The sequence below is a fragment of the Antechinus flavipes genome, chromosome 3 (genome assembly GCF_016432865.1).
Source record: "Antechinus flavipes isolate AdamAnt ecotype Samford, QLD, Australia chromosome 3, AdamAnt_v2, whole genome shotgun sequence".
Lineage (NCBI taxonomy): Eukaryota > Metazoa > Chordata > Mammalia > Dasyuromorphia > Dasyuridae > Antechinus > Antechinus flavipes.
In genome coordinates this window covers 506542714-506559919 of record NC_067400.1, presented here as the reverse complement: position 1 = coordinate 506559919, position 17206 = coordinate 506542714, and positions in this window count along the sequence as shown.

Below are 17206 nucleotides of genomic sequence, written 5' to 3'. Positions count from 1 at the left end.
CCTTTTTATGTTTACAACTTATTTTTAGAACTGAAACATTGGGTCTAACAATAATAAATGATGATTCATGTATCCATCATTACATGGTTTCTGAAATTATTGCTCCCTCTGATGGAAATGACCAGTTCAATAATGAATAGGACATAGAGGTAGCAAATATCTTTTCTTTTTAACTTTTTCTTTCCCTTCCCTTCTTTTCCCTTCCTTTCCCTTTACTCCTCCAACCTCTTTTGGGACCCAAATGATGACTTGGAGAAAACAAAATAACCAGTCCTATTTTATTCTTGAACTTTTAGAATAAAACAAGTCTGATAGAGTTATGCATTAACAGGGAATGACTCTTCCTAGTCTCTTCTTGATGGTCCTTTGCTCTATTAAGGATCTCCCTCCCTCCTTTCTTCCCTCCTTCCCCCTTCTGTTTCCTTTCTTCCCTCCTTCCCTCTTTCCCTTCCTCTCTCCTTCTCTCCTTCCCTTCCTTTCTTTTTCTCTTCCTCCCTTCCTTTCTCTCTCTCTCTCTCTGTCTCTCTGTCATTTCTATTACAAATATATAAAGTCTATAACAAATATTATATTACAAATATAATATATAATATTAATATACAAATTATCCCAAAAGGCTTAGTGTAATACTACACACACACACACACACACACACACACCCTTCAGTTTCATATTTCAAATAGAAATGTTCCCCTTTTCCCTTCTATACCATCCATTTGTCCATAACTTAAAGTACCATCACTTTGCTGAGCTTTCCTTCTACATTTGACCATTTCTAATAATCTTACAAACATCCATAGAGAAAATTAAATAACACTTTTTTGTGTGAGACATAAAGTGCCTGAAGAGCATAAGATTTTCATGAATAACTCATTAATATTAGCTAACAACTGACATTTTTCCCTTCTCCCCAGCCCCTCTTGCCCACACCATGCCCTCACATCCAGATACTGAATTTATTGACTTCTTTTTGAATGTTTTCTTTTTTGATGCAGAGATTGCAGGGGACTGAGAACTGTGCCAATCAGATGTTTACATCTGCCAGGGCTCTCTCCTCATTGCTTTCCAAATTTTGACATTCTTTGTGGGAGGGCACTGGAAACCTAAGCTGAGTACAATGTCAGGGCTTGAAAGACTCCAGAGTATTTCTAACCTTTAACACTCATTAATGTCTTATCTCTTCACTCTCCCACAAACCTACAAGAAAGATACTTAATCTATGACTCTTAAACCAAGTTCTCCATAAGCCACACTTTCATTCTCAGTCTCTATCCATTCAAACTGATCCCTTCCTCTTATCTTCTCTCTCCTGTCTCCTCTTCTTTTTCTTCCTCACTCACTCAAAAACTGCTCTACACTCTATATAAACACTACCAGATTCAACTTCACTCAAAAACCACTCAATCCTCCATCACAAACATACTCAAGGACTGGATCTTGTTTGCACAAACCAAACATGCTCTATTGCAGCATCAAAGAAATGTATTGATGCCCTTTAAATGGTCTGGGAAGATAATAAACAATTGTGAACAGCTGCTTAAACAGTATGACTTTTCTGCATAGCTATCTGCTTTTTTTCTTTTAAGAGCTGAAGTTCTTAACTTTTGTATCATCACTCTTTTTTCTTGTTCTTCAGCTTCTTCTAGAAGAGGAGGTTGGGAGTGGGATTAATGTTGCAGAGTCCTAGAAAGAGAACTATTTGTAATCTGTAGTGAGTTCCAGGATGTTTAAAAAAAAACCTCAGTTCCTTTGAAAATTTTTCCAGTTCCCACAGGTTCATGATTGCCTTTCTACAATGGAGCTCTGTGATTATCATAGTTAAATATAAATATGATAAATAATAAATAAATATAAATAGTTGCCACAATACCGCTGAACAGGGAATCACCAACTCCTCCTCCTTTTTTCCCCCCTTTTGACCCTTCCTTATTGGATGAGCTCTCATTTAAGAAAACGTTTATAATGTACTTTGTAAGCCTTATAAAGCACTATATAAATTATTCCTACCACTATTATTCTTCTTCTGTTATATGCCACTATAGCATTCTTTGGAGAATAAGTAGTTTCCTTTTTTAGAAGAACCTCATGTCAGTTTTAAAGCTTTAATTTAAGTTCAGCTGTCCTTTTCTTTCCTTATGTCCTTTGGGTTATACTTCCATTCTCCAACATTCTGACAAGAGTCAAGACCTCTCTCCTTCACATGAGACTTCGAAGTCTCACTTAGGAACACTTTTATTTTCTCTAACAAACTTCAACCCAATTTATCCTGGCCTGTGTTTCAGGAAATGAAAATGAAGAAAGTGAGGGGCATTAGCAAAGTTAGTTAAAAAATTAAAGAAAAATGGTGGAATTTGGATTAGACTCTCAACTTTTATCAGAGAAATGCACATTTCTGTTCAATTTCTGAAGCATCAAAGTCATTATTATCCTAGGCATACAGGTATCATTTTAACTCCTTTATCTCTCACTGCATCTCCTCATCTCTATCCAATCTGCTGTCAATGTGCTGTTGACATATCTGGTATGTGTGTGCTTCTTGTTTCTGACCCTGCCACTACCCTGGTGCAGGGCTTCATCCCCTACTAGGGGTCCTCAAACTTTTTAAATAGAGGGCCAGTTCATTGTCCCTCAGACTGTTGGAGGGCCGGACTATAGTAAAAACAAAAACTTTGTTTTGTGGGCCTTTAAATAAAGAAACTTCATAGCCCTGGGTGAGGGGGATTATCATCCTCAGCTGCTGCATCTGGCCCGTGGGCCGTAGTTTGAGGACCCCTACCTATTGCAGTGGTCTGTTGGTTGATTTCTTTGCCTTAAATTTCTTCCTACTCCAATCTGTCCTTTACTCAGCCATTATATTAATTTTCTTAAATCAAAGGTCTGACTTCACCACTTTATTCAATAAACTCCAGAGGTTCTTTATCATCTCCAGTATCAAATATAAATGCATCTGTCATTCAAAGTCCTTCCAGACCTCCCCCTCTCCTACCTTTCCAGTTGTCTTACTATCTTTCTGAAAGGTATTAATCATGTGCTCTATGATTCAGTGAGACTAGCCTCACTTTTCTGTTCCCTGAAGAGGACAATCCATCTCTAGACTCAGGATATTTTCATTTCCCCATGCCTGGGGAAATTTCCCCTTATCTTTCATGATTTCCTTCAAGTTCAAGCTAAAATCCCACTTTCCACAGAACGTCTTCACTGACTGACCTTTAATACTAGTGTCTTCCCATTTACCCTGTATATAGGTTGTTTTGCAAATGGTCGATCTAAAACATTTGTCCATTAAACTTGTTTCTTCAAGTGAGATTTTATTAATAACTTCATTTTCATAATATACATTCATGGCTATGTAAATAGAACAAAGAGAGATGTGATATAGGCAAGTTTGTGGAGGGGTTTGTATTCAATTAGATGCTTTACTGGTCTCATTTACCTTATTGTTGTAAAGAGCTTCCATGCATTTATTGCATGTTTTCATTGTTTATATTTAAAACTCAAGTTTTGTGTAGTAATTATTCCCCCAAAGCATAATACAAGTCCTTTGGACTCTATGGTCACTGATGTCAGATGCCAGTCTGGGTCTCTTCTGACAGCTGTGACAAAAGTCCCACCAACTTTTCCCTTGGCTTTCAGAAGGTGGGCAAGATAGAGAGATTTACAGCAATATAGTATATTATACAACACTTTCACTATGCTATCTGACTTAGAGAAAGGTAAAATTCAAGTTAATTGTTTTAGTTTTGAGAATTTTATTTGTTGTGCAGGATTTATAGTATTATAGATTGTATTATGAAAAATGAACATTATTGGAAATCAATTTTTAAAATTGAACTCTTAGCACAAAAGGTCCTAGAATTCTACAGAATTACTGGTAAGAAAAAAGGTTTTCCATGTTTCTAATTTTGTTGTGTGTAGGGTATTTTATTGATTATTTCATGATTACCGTGTTAGGAAAAGTACATATTATCAGAATTAGTGTTGTGAGGAATTAATTGAGTGAAGATGCACTCATGGGAATATAGCTTTAAACTAGACTTTAATTGTGATTTGAGACTTTATAATGACAAATGGAGCTATAACTAAAAATTGCAGGTGTTGTCCCCTCAGTGTTTTCTCACTACCCTTTAATTAGCATTTTAGATTAGCTTTTAAAGGTTTGAATTTTATATCTGCTGATATTTCAGTTCTCTTAAATTAAGAGTCTATTATTATTGACTTGTATTTTTTTGTTTTGGGGTTAGATTTCCACTTAGAATGTAAGCCCTGACTCCCCCAAACAATGAAGAAAAGGCCAACCTGAGGGAATGGGGGCTTTAGGGGCTTCTGCATTTAGGCTATTTAATGTTGAGTTTAGAAGTTCTTTGCACTCCCTCCATGGACAAACACCTTGTCATTCACAACATTTCTTGCAAGATCATAATAAACCTCTTTTTGCTATTTTTTTTACTCTGAGAGTCTGATTGTTTTTATAGATACTGTCCCACACAGTTTTGGGGCTTGTTCTGAGATATTTCCTGTTCTTGAGGAGTGTTTCCTGTACAGAGTCCTTGGGCAGGGTCTTCCAGAGAATTCTCCAGTGGTCCTGGACTTGACTTAGGAACTCCTCTTCCAATTATAAACCCCAGAGAAGAGGTACTCAGAGAAAGGAAAAATGGAAGTGGGCTAGCAAAGGTAGAGGATAAATTTGGCTCAGAGGATAAACCAGCTGAGAACCTCTTGACAAAAACTGGAGAGGTATTCAGATGACTGGGATTGAGATTGAGAGAATTTAGGCAGTTAAGACTCCTATTTCTCTTTGATATTGGAGAAAATCTTGGGTGGTTCAAATCCATAAGAAATCTCCTATTTTCCTTTGGTGAGATCAGGTGAGTCCTCCATTAGAGAGAACAAAATATTGTGAATCATGGGAAAAGAATAATTTAAAGTAACTGGCTGTAAGAACTTGTATATTCTACTGGAGGGTAGCCCTCTGGATAATAGTTTTAAGGACTGGGAGAAAGTATCAAAATGCACAGAGAAGGACAAAAAGAAAATGATTAAATGCTGTTGTTTTGTTTGGGCAGGCGCCCCGCTTGGAGGAGATGTCTTTTGGCCAAGGTTTGGATCTTCCAAAGTCTGGGTGTGCCAAAAATTGAATCAGTATGTAAATTCAAAGGAGCTTGTTAATTCTGAGGAAAGTGAATACGCAGCCTTGTGGTTGCTGACTATGGGACAATATGTTTTGAAGGAGGAGGGAGAGGAGCCAGAGAAATTTTATCCTTGGGACCCCTTCTTGGCACTGCCTCTTTCCTATGCCCCCCAGCTGTCCACTGCCCTTGGCTTCAGAACTCCCCTCCTAGATTCCACTCCATGGAGGAGCCGAGGAGGGGAGCTCAAGTGCAGCTCTCCTAATCTGTCCCTGCTCTTCTCCGGGGAAGAGCATCCCTAAGATTGTCATTCATTCTGGCTAGGTGTAGATGTTAGGACTTAGGAATTGGTCAAACTGCTCTGCTAACCCTCATGGATCTTCTAGAAGAGTTCTCATCTCTTTTCTAAAGTTTCTCATCTCCAAGCTACTCAAGGGAGCATTTATAAACCCAATTCCTCCCTGGGAGAGTGGGACCTCTCTAAGTGAAAACAAATCAGTTTGTTTAAGTCCCCTCCAAAGAGGACCAGGAGGAGAGGAAATAGTCAATGGTTTTAAATCAATTGAGTTTTATCCTTCCACAAAAAAGACAACCATTCACTAGATAACTTGAAAGGGATTACAGGCCAGGGGATGAACTGGGTTAAGACTGAATCATGCAGATCCCAATGACTGCCTTGTAGTAAAACCTGCCTCACATTTGCCTTTTTCAGCACTTCCTGGCCATCAGGGAGGTACCATTTACCATTACCATCCTCTTGAGCTACCAACTCTTGAGCTCATTGTTTCTCCTCTTCTGACAAAAGTGGAGTGACTAAACTTGGGGGAAAGAGGGGATCAAGACCAACGGGGATCAGTCCATTCAGGTTCCTCATCCCTGCCCTTCTTGCTTCCTCATTGGTAAGATGGTTTCCTCTAGCTTCAATGGACTGACCAGGTTGATGCCCATTCACATGTACAGTGGCAATGATCTCAGGCAGTAAAAGGTTTTTCAAGACTTGTAGTAACAATATAGTTGTGGGCTAATTCCTTACTCTTATTATAGACCATTCTACTTTCTTCCCAAATTTTTCCAAACACATGTATCCCCCACCCCAGTCATACTTAGAATCAGCATAAAGATTCCCTTCCTTTTTTTTTTCCAATAACTTCAGGGCTTGATTGAACACATAAAGTTTACTTTCTTCTTTAATTAGGTGCCCCAAGATGGCCCTTATCAGATGGAAGATGCCTTTTCATATGAGATTGTAATAAACCTCTTTTTTTTCTTACTCTGAGAATCTTATTGTTTTTGTGGATAATACTATCCTACACAGTGTTTTGTTATAAACAATTGTATGCAGACTAGAAAGTGGATTGTGGGGTCTGAATGTGGATCACAACAGATATACCTTTTTTTGTTGTCGTTTGCTTGCTATTTTTTCTTTTTGATCTGATTATTCTTGTGCAGCATAATAAATGTGGAAATATGTATTGAAGAATTGCACATGTTTAATATATATTTGGATTACTTTTCTGTCTAAGGGAAGAGTATGGGGAAGAGAGAGAGAAATACTTGGAACACAAGTTTTTGCAAAGGTAAATGTTGAAAACTATTTTGCACATATTTTGAAAATAAAAAGCTATTTAAGAAACAATTGTATGCAGAAAGATGTATTTTTGATAATCTTTAGTGAGAAATTACAGGTTTTGGTGGTCCCAGGAATTTAACCCCAAATTTCCATAGGGGCAATGTATCAGCATTCACATTTTTAACTTTTTCTGTTTTCTAGGAATATTACCCTGTGAAAGTTGAAGATTTACTGTAATTGTTTACATGGTTGTCTTTTTTGTTAGTGTTTTGATTTCTTGAGAACAGGGATTGTCTTTACCTTTCTCAGTATCACTGATGTTTAACACAGTGCCTGTCACATGGTGATAGCTTAATAAATGCTTGTTGATTGACACAAGAAAATACAAACTGTTAAAACCAGCACCTTGAATTCCTTTCCCAAGGCATCTTGAAGACTGGAAGCTATCAAAATTTATCCTGTTTTTTCTTGTATAGGTGAAGACATTTATTTCTTCTTTTTTCTTTTTTTTTTTAAAGATTCAATATTTTAAAAACTTTTTTGGTCATATATATATATGTATATATATATATATATATACATTTATTTTTCAAAACATATTTCCTTATGAATTATGTTGAGAGAGGAAAAGCAAAACAAAAGAGAAAAACCATGAAAAAGAAAACAATAAAAAGGTGAACATAGTGTGCTTTGATCTGTGTTCAGTTTCCATAGTTTTTTCTCTGGATGCATATATCTTTTTTCATCCCAAGTCTATTAGAATTGTCTTGGATCATTGTATTGCTGAGAAGAGCCAAGTTTCTCATGGTTAACCATCACATAATTTTTTGTTACTATGTATTATGTTTTCCTGGTTCTTCTTGCTTCACTCAGCATCAGTTTGTATAACTCTTTTCAGACTTTTCTGAAATCAGCCTGCTCATCATTTCTTATAGAACAATGATATTTCATTAATTTTATATGGCATAAATTTTTTGGCCATTCCCCAATTGATGAGCATCCCTTGATTTTTCTAAGCCGTTGACACCACAAAAAGAGTTGCTACGAGCATTTTTGCACATGTGGATTCTTTCCTCTCTTTTATGATCTCTTTGGGATATAGACCCAGTAAGGGCATTCTACCATTTGTTTTGGCATTGCAGCTCTCCACTGAATGAAGGAATGAGTGAAAAATTATTTATTAAGCGTTTACTATATGCTAGATACAATACTAAGTGCTGGGGATACAAAGAAAAAGCAAACAGTTCCTGTCCTCAAGGAGCTTATAGTTTAATGCTGGAAGCAGTATTTATATATAAATAGGTACATATATGATAAATACATAGTAGATGGAAAAGGAATAGAGCCAAACATTTTGAATCCCATTATGGTTGGCTGCTTTTGCCATTTTGACTTTACCTATTTTCAGTTAAATGTTACTTTCTTTTTAGATTTTTTTTTGTCTTTCCATGTCTCACAAATGATTGCCCTGTCATTTATTAACAATGTCCCATAATTGGTAACAACATTACTACAATTCTACATTGATTGAATGAATGAGTGATTGAAAAATCATTTATTAGGTGTTTGGTATGTATTCGGCACTTGCTAAGTGCTGGAGAGAAAAATGCAAAAAACAAGAGTTTCTTCTCTTGAGAGACTTAATTTCATAGTGGAAGACTACACATATTGGGCAATAATTGGTAAGGCTTGTTTTGCCAGCTAATCAACTAGCAATTAAATGCTTACTATGTATCAAGCATTGTGTTAAGCACTCAAAATTATAAATGCAAGTCAAAAAAAAAAAAGATAGTTCTTGTCCCCAAGGAGCTAACACTCTATTGGAGTAGGATAATGCATAGAAGAAAACTGAAAAGGTGTGTGTGTAAAATTATGGTACCTGGTAAGGAAACATGAATAAAGTCTAGAATGTAGCTGGCCAGCAGTCTTCTTTAAATGGAGATTTAGGGAAGAGCCATCCAATCAGAGGGTATGATCACAGGGTTGGTGTAAACTTTTAAAGTGTAAATTCTAATCTTCTAGGATGAAGAGCATAGAGAGCATAGAGAAAAAGGTCCAGAGTGCAATCTGGAGAAAAATGAGGTCAAAGAAGTCACAAGGATTGTGAATCGAACCACCAGGCAGTCAGTCAATTCAGATGCCCTTTCTGGAAACAAAGTCAATATTGATTGAGTTATAGTGTTCAGAGCAACAGGTAGAAACTGGGATAAGTAAATTTCTGGTGGACATAGAGGTAGGTTGGTTAGATGGCAATCTGACCTGGGTGAATGGTTAGATTACTGTATAAGATGGGAAACAAACCATAGTCTTGAGGTTAGCTAGATAATGGAGAGCTATTCAGCTGAGACAGCTGAGAGAGAGCAAATTTTGAGTTGTATTTAACCCTGTAAAGGGTCACAGCCTCTCTGATGTCTCCAAGATACAATCCAGAACCCGAAGCTCAGAAATTACAAGTCAACAATGAGTAGGGCTGATGACACCAGACCCAGTCTCTTGTCTTCCCTTACTGTTTATATAATGAGTCACTGTAGTCTCTCAAATTATTCATCTTATAGATGCTATTGCTTTCTTATGCTCTGGATTGCCTTACTCATTCTAACCTGCTTTCACACTAGCAAGTTTAGGTTTTCAGAGGTTAGTATAAAAAAAAAAACAAAACAAAAAGGAACCTTGAAGTAGTTAGGTGAGAATAAAAGATTGGCAGCTGGATTGGAAAGAAAGTCATTGCCTTGTAGGACAAAACTTCTTAAATTGTGGGTCATAACTCTATATGGGGTCTTCTAACTGAATGTGGAGGTTGTGGAAAATTTGGCAACAGTAAAAAGGTATCAAATATTCTGCCAGGACTTAATTTTCTATGTAAAAATAAACAAGCATATCCATCTCAGTAAAAAATTTACTTTTGTCTTTAATAAATGGTAAAATTACATTTATATCAAAGAATTGTTTTAAAATAAATTTTTTAATGATTTATTGTCAACAAGTGTTTGATTTGTATATCTATTTTATATGCCTATATATCCAGGGTTGCATAAAAAATTTTTCAGTTGAAAAGGAATTGTGAGTGAAAAAATTTTTTTTAAAACCCTGATATAGGGGAGAGAGCTTATCTCCTTGAAAGGAATGGGTTTTTCCCCAGCTAAGGGATGACTGGCGGTTCAGCTTGTCTTGTTCATCAGCACCACCTGGTGGGTTACATTTATGTATGATACACAGGCATTCTAGGGGCTTGGACTTGGAATGATTTAGTTTCAAATCTTACCTGTGATATCACTTAAATCACTGTTGTTATTGTTATATTGCTATCACCCTTTTTTTTTTTTTTTGGAATGATACTAAAGTGGTGTGCCATTTTCTTTTCTAGCTCATTTTGAGGCAAACAAGGTTAAGTGACTTTCCCAGAGTCACACAATTATTATTTGAACTCCAGAATCATATTGACTCCAGGCCCCAAACTTTATCCACTGTGCCACTTTGCTGAGCAAGCCACAATCTCTGGCAACTTCAATATAATGCCTGAAAAACAGTAGGTGCTTAATAGTTGTTTACTGACTGACTGGCCTAAGACTTATCTATTAAATGGGTGGAGATTCCACATGAGGAGTTTCTCACTTTTATCATTGTAGTTCTGAAAACTGACTTGACACCCCCCACCCCAATTATATCTGATTTCTTTACCCACACTGATATTTTTTGAACATACTGGAGATTAAATAGATATTTGCTGAATGAATGAATAAATATTTCTCACTCCCTTATTCCCTCCTCCCCTTTTGCCTACTCTTGGCATGGAATGGGCCATGTAAATTCCTGTTTTAGCAACTGCCATTAAGAATCAAAGAACTCTATTTGACATTTCTCACTTTCCCCAATTTACCATATGAACATTGATACCTAGAACCTAATGCATATAGTTTTGGAGAAAGTTGGAAAGAGTTACAATAAATCTGACAAAGGGCTGCAATTTAACTTTTTTTAGTGACAATGGGAGTGAAATTCAGTCTAAATTCTTAAGACCTACAGTTGACTAATATATGGGAAATCAAAGGCAGGATACTGTGATTTTTAAACTTTTTTGATCGTTTTTGAATTTTTAATCATGAATTTAGAGCTGGAAGCAATATTAAGGATCATACAATCTAACCCATTCTAGATGAAGAATCTTAGACAGAGAAAGGTGAAGTCACTTGCCAAAGTTCATACAAGTATTGAGTGACGGAAGCAGGATGCAAACCTAGAACCTATGATTCTAAAGTCACTGCTACTTCCACACTACCTCAGATAAAAATCTGCATATTCTGGAAGATCGAAACCAATAGTTCTCAGAAGGTAGTCTTAGAGTCCCTTATTTCTTTTCAGGGGGTCTGGATGGTCAAAACTATTTTCATAAAAATATGAAGATATTTTAATTTCTAATGTAAATATTTATAGAAGTAACCCCCACAAACAAAATATCTTGGGAGGTAGGGTTCTCAGTTAATTTTTAAGACTATAAAGGGGCTTCAAGACAAAATATTTGAGAACTGCTGGTGAAAATAAAGAATAGTTCTTGAAGGCTAGGAAATCTGAATTCTTGATATTTGCCTTAGTATGATGGGAGCACTTGAGCAAACACTTTTCCCCAAGATTCCCAAAATTATACAGAAAATCTTCCATTTTTAGTCTCATTTTATAGACATTGCCTCCTTTCTTTTCTAGTCTATGTTCTTCATGATTATCCTAAGGAACCCAGACTCCTCTTTAGATCCTATCTCTGTTTCTCCACTTTTTGTAGTCTAAATACTTTTTTTTTTATCCTTTGAAAAATCCTTTAATTACAGAATTTTCTGGTAAAATTTGCATATGGGTTGGGTTCCTATTTCTTTTTTTTTAATTAAAGCTTTTTATTTTCAAAACATATGCATGGATAATTTTTCAACATTGACCCTTGCAAAACCTTGTGTTCCAATTTTTCTCCTCCTTCCCCCATCCCCTCCCCTAGATGGAAGATCATCTAATACATGTTAAACATGTGCAATTCTTCTATATATATTTCTACAATTATCATGCTACACAAGAAAAATCAGATCAAAAAGGAAAAATAATGAGAAAGAAAGCAAAATGCAAGAAAACAACAACAAAAAGAGTGAAAATACTATGTTGTGATCCACACTCAATTTCCACAGTCCTCTCTTTGGGTGTAGATGGCTCTCTTCATCACAAGACCATTAGAACTGGTCTGAATCATCTCGTTGTTGAAAAGAGCCATGTCCATCAGAAGTGATCATTGTATAATCGTTGTTGCTGTGTACAATGATGTGCCCATTTCACTTAGCATCAATTCATGTAAGTTTCTCCAGACTTCTCCAAAATCATCCTACTGATCATTTCTTATAGAACAATAATATTCCATAACATTTGTATATCATACATTCTCCAACTGATGGACATCCACTCAGTTTCCAATCTCTACCAAAAGGGCTGTCACAAACATAGTCTAAGTACTTTAATTTGATTTGAATTTATTAGATAACTCTATGGAAAAATGGTTGAGCTAGAGACATAACTATTAACTAAGTAAAATTCACATTTTGGGAGCCAGACTGACCCAAAATAAAAAAAAAAAAAGCTTCTCATTCCTCTGACCAGTGGTGATCTTAAGAAGTGTTTCATTTCTTTCATATGCTGTATGGTGGTTTTCTGATTAATGTTCTTTTCCTTACTACTATGGACTCTCATTGAATCCTCTATTGTTCCTTCCTCCAGGTTCATGTAGCATAAAGGGCACAATACTTGCTGTAAAGCAGTGAACATATTTCATTTGAGCTCTATCCCAAGCTTCTCTCAGAGATGACTCCCAGGAGAGTCTACCTTTGTCTGATAAATTACCCACAGGACAAGGTGACCTGTTCTAACTCACAGTCAGATAGAGCTTCCTCTTTGGAGCTCCAAGAGCCCTTACTGACTGAATATAATGAAGTAGACAAGAGCCGGGGAGAGAGGGGGTGGGAAGAGGAGGGGAGATGCCCTCCCACAAATACCCGAATCCCCCACTGTCCTACACATGCCACCAATCTGAAATTTCTTATAAAGTAAGGAGTTTCTCTTTTAGAATGCAAATACATTACTAAGAGGTTTATACACGTATTTATATCTCCTTGTCCATTATTTTAAACAGATTATCTTCCTTTTTAAAATTTAACTAAATGCAACAAATTTTTATTAAGTCCTTACTATATGTAGAATCATGTTTCTAGGGGCTTGGAACATAAAACAAAAATGAAATAGCCCCTCTCTTTCCCAAGCCTAGTTTCTACTGGGGATGTTTATATATATATATATATATAATGTGAGAGAGAGAGAGAGAGAGAGAGAGAGAGAGAGAGAGAGAGAGAGAGAGAGAGAGAGAGAGAGAGAGAGAGATCAGGGTGTGATCAGAGCAAAAGAAAGATCTAGTTCAAATACTTAAGGAAAATGTATATAGGTTGTCCAAATGAGTTTGGCTAATTTGACTATAATTTGTTGTTATAAAGGAGGACTCTCTTAGTGGTAGGAGAAGTCATTAGAAGTTATTGTGATATAAAAAAGAAAATAACAGTAATAAAACATTTAAAAGGACAAAAATAGAGGAAAGATAGTAAGAGTTTGCTCTAGCCAGCAAAAGTCAGTAAGTTTTGTTGCTAGCAGATATGTATAACAGTGAGAAAAATCTGGTCTCACATGGTTTCTGACCTTAGATTTTTATTCTTGTTCAATTTTAATTACAGGTTAATCAAAGAAGACCATGTGAGCAATGTTAGTCAGTTCAGTCATTTATTAATTTCTTGTTATGTGCTAAACAGCTAATCTGTCTGGGCCTTAGTTTATACAATTGAAAAAAAATTATGGCATTAAATTAGGTAATCTTTCAGGTCATCTAATAGTTGTTATCTAAAAGCATCTTTTAGGTCTTAATCTATGATATTGTGTATTAAGGGGTTAAGAAAAACCTTTCATTGGAGTCAGTACATGAGATAAGCCTTGAATGAAGGTAGGAATTTTAAGAGGCAGAGGTTAAGGGGCAATGTATTCTAAGTATGGGGAGAGAGAAGTACAAGTGTGTGGAGTCAGGGAGGAACCCAGGAATGTTGAGTTTATGAAACAGTGCATGGGCCAGTCTGGGTAAAATGCCCAATCTTTGGTTACATTAAAAATGTGGAAAGATAAATTGGGACTTTCCAGACTGGGAAGGGCTTTAAATGTCAAAGATGAGTCTTTTTGTATTTTATCCTAGTAGCCATAGGGTGTCTAAGAAACTTCTTAAGAATGAGAATGATGTGGTCAGATCTATGGTTTAGGAAAATTGTTTTGTCGTATTTAAAGGAAGATAAATTCTCTCTGTTTTAAAGATGACAATGAAAAATAGAAAAAATCACTAATTGTAGATCAGTGAGGGAGGCTAATCCATTTGTAAATATTAAGATTGAATTTTTTAAAAGAGTCTTTTTTATTACTTTCAAACACACAGTAATTTGTGTTTAAAATTACTTTGGAAGCAACCAAAATGTCCACATAAGTTAAATTTTAAATAAGCATGATCTACAATTTGCATATTAAAATATCAGCTCATATATTTCTATGTCTTTTTGACATTGCTATTATTCATCTTCAAATGCTCAAAAATACCTCAAGGACTTTAAACAGTTCTCCTACAATTCTCTCTTTTACTTATACAGATAATTGGTTTAGTAAATCAGTGGAACAGATAGTACAGAGACAGTACAAAGGTAGACTTCAATTTATTCCATTTTCAGATCATTCTAACTGCTAGAAAAGTCTTCCTTATACAGAATTGAAATCTGCCTCATAACTTCAATCTGGTTTTCCTAGGATTAAGAAAAAAAATCTAAAAATTTGGAACACAAGGTTTTGCAAAGGTGAATTTTGAAAACTATCTTTGTATGTATTTGGAACAATAAAATATTGTTTTAAAAAACCCAAATCTAATCCCTTTCCAACACGGCTGTTTTTGGAATACTGGAAGACAGTTATTAACATCCCTCTTCGGACAGCTATATGATCCAGTGAATAGAGTGCTAAGTCTGGAGTGAGGAAGACCTAAGTTCAGACTGGCCTCAGATACTTCCCATTTACTTAAAGACAAATACAACAGCTGATGGGAATAGAAAACAAGAGTAAAAAAAAAAAAAGGCCAGTAAAATAAGAGTAGAAGGGAGTTTGGGGAAACATGAATGAAATATAGAGTCCTGACATTGAGAAGTCATTCCCAAGTTTTGCTCTCTAGTCAGGTTAGTTTTGTACATCATAAAGAATGTACAGGTAAGGGAAAAAAGTTTCACTTTACCAGAAAAAGGAGAGGATTGTTTGACTCATCTATGAGTTCAGATACAAATTCTTTCTATTTCCTTTTCTGTGCAAATAAAATCATTTCTTTGTATGAGAAATAAAAACCTAAGTGTTTGTAAGGAAATATGATGACTAACCTTGGGAGATTGTTGGGTACTGAGGTTCCCAGGTTCCATTTGGGTGGGGAAAATGAATTAGAGAATTATAGGTTTCTCCTGCAAAGAATGCCCAGATCCTTGGTGTGAAGATAGAAGCCCTAAAATAATGAAAACAGCGTCTGATGTATTTTAATCTCTAGGATTTCAATTATACATTAAACCCTAGTACCTAGCACAGTACTTTCTATCCTTCACCCCTAGGACAGTACTTTGCACATAATAGATGCTTAATAAATGCATCTAGAAAAAAAGGGCTCCCCAATCCTATAATTAATCTTTCTAAAGTATTTAATTATAGAGAACAACTTTAAAAAGATTTCTTCACTAACTCCAGAAATATACAAATTTCTTAAAATGTAAAGCACAAAATATAATTTTAGTATAAATAACAAGGAGGCACTGTTATGTTATGCTATAACATTGCTTTGTTCTTCTAATCTTGTATTCTTCCAAATAGCTGTCAAGGAAACATTGAAACACCACTTCAAAACATTTGGCCAGTTACATAACTATAGGATTTCAAACAGAGATGGTGCTCAGTAATTCCACCAGAAGGAGGCCTAGACAGTGCAGATGGAAGCTCACTACAGAAATAGAGCCAGAAAAATTTCCAGGGACATGTACACTCTGCTGTAGACACAGCAATTGTTGGTCACACCTCTGAATCCAGCCTTTCTTTGGATTTTAGTAAATCCTACAGTAAGACACATGAGACAGTAGAATTTAGGATTAAAGGGAAGGGGAAGAAGTCGGTTGGGAGTAATGCAGTTCATTTCACTCTTCTACAGAGCAGTAGCTATGTTTTAGTTTTCTTGTCAAATCCTAATTCTTCCTCCCCAGGTAAATGAACAAATATTTCAACCTTTCAAACTATCCAAGTCATGCAAATTAGAATTAGTGCTCACAGTCTGTTCTCCCTTTTATTGGCTTGATTTGTTTTTCTCATTCCTTTCCCCAGGGCCCCCAGAACATCTGCACAGTACCCATAATACCCACTGAAGTCAGAGGCTGCCAAAGGACTGAGGTCACTCCCCATGAAGCCCTCAGAAGTAGACAGCTGAATAATATCACAACAAACGAATCAGAAATACTCCAAGTTGACTCTGAGTCCAATGTTTGTTTTTTATTTATACCACTGAGAGAACAGAGAGTTTCTCTTCTTGTTGAGAAGAAGAGGAGACTGTTTAAGGGGCTAGTCAAATCACTTGAAAGAGACCTCAAGAACAAAGTCAATTAGCAAAGGAAAGGTTAGAAACCTGAGTAATATAGCAGGGTTTCAGGAAAGCATTATTATGTAGGATAAAAAGGGTTTGTCCAAAAAATAAGGTTAGGTCTCTTATATCTTTCTAGACGCTCCTTCATAAAGTGTTAATGTGTTCACAAGGTTAGCTTTTTTATTAAGTATTAATTCACCTCACACAGAATACTTCCCTTTCCACTTTAGTACCACATTAAAGATGCTTGATTAAATGATCCAGGGTCAGTTCTTTATCTGAGCTACAAATTGGATTTTGCCTTTAAAAGGGAAAGAAGAGCCAAAATTAGAATGGAGTGGCTACAAACAGAAGCTTGAACACAGTTCTCTCTGTTAGAAGAAGGGGGAACCCTCCATCCCATTGATGCCAGAGAATAATGTGTCCCTTAGAGATGGCAGTAGGCAGAGACTAGCTTCTAGAGAAGTCAGGAGCTACAGGAACATAACTAGTTTCAACAAATTAGTACTGGCAAAACAATAGTGAAGTTACTGGCCCTAGAACTACTTGACTATGTCAAGTTCTAAGACCAAATAGACATTCTTAGAATAGACCTCTGGGACCCTGGTGACTGAATTTCTGGAATAGGCTGAAACTGGAGCCTAGAAGTAGTAAGGGATAAAGTCATAACCTGAAGCATAGTAGAAGGAAAGTCTTAAAAGTTGAAAGGAACATAAGATGTTATCTAGTCCAACTCTCATGTTTCAGAGGAGGAACTTTGGCTCTAGAGACGTTAAATAGATTTCCTGAAATGACAGAGAAAAAGAGCAGCAA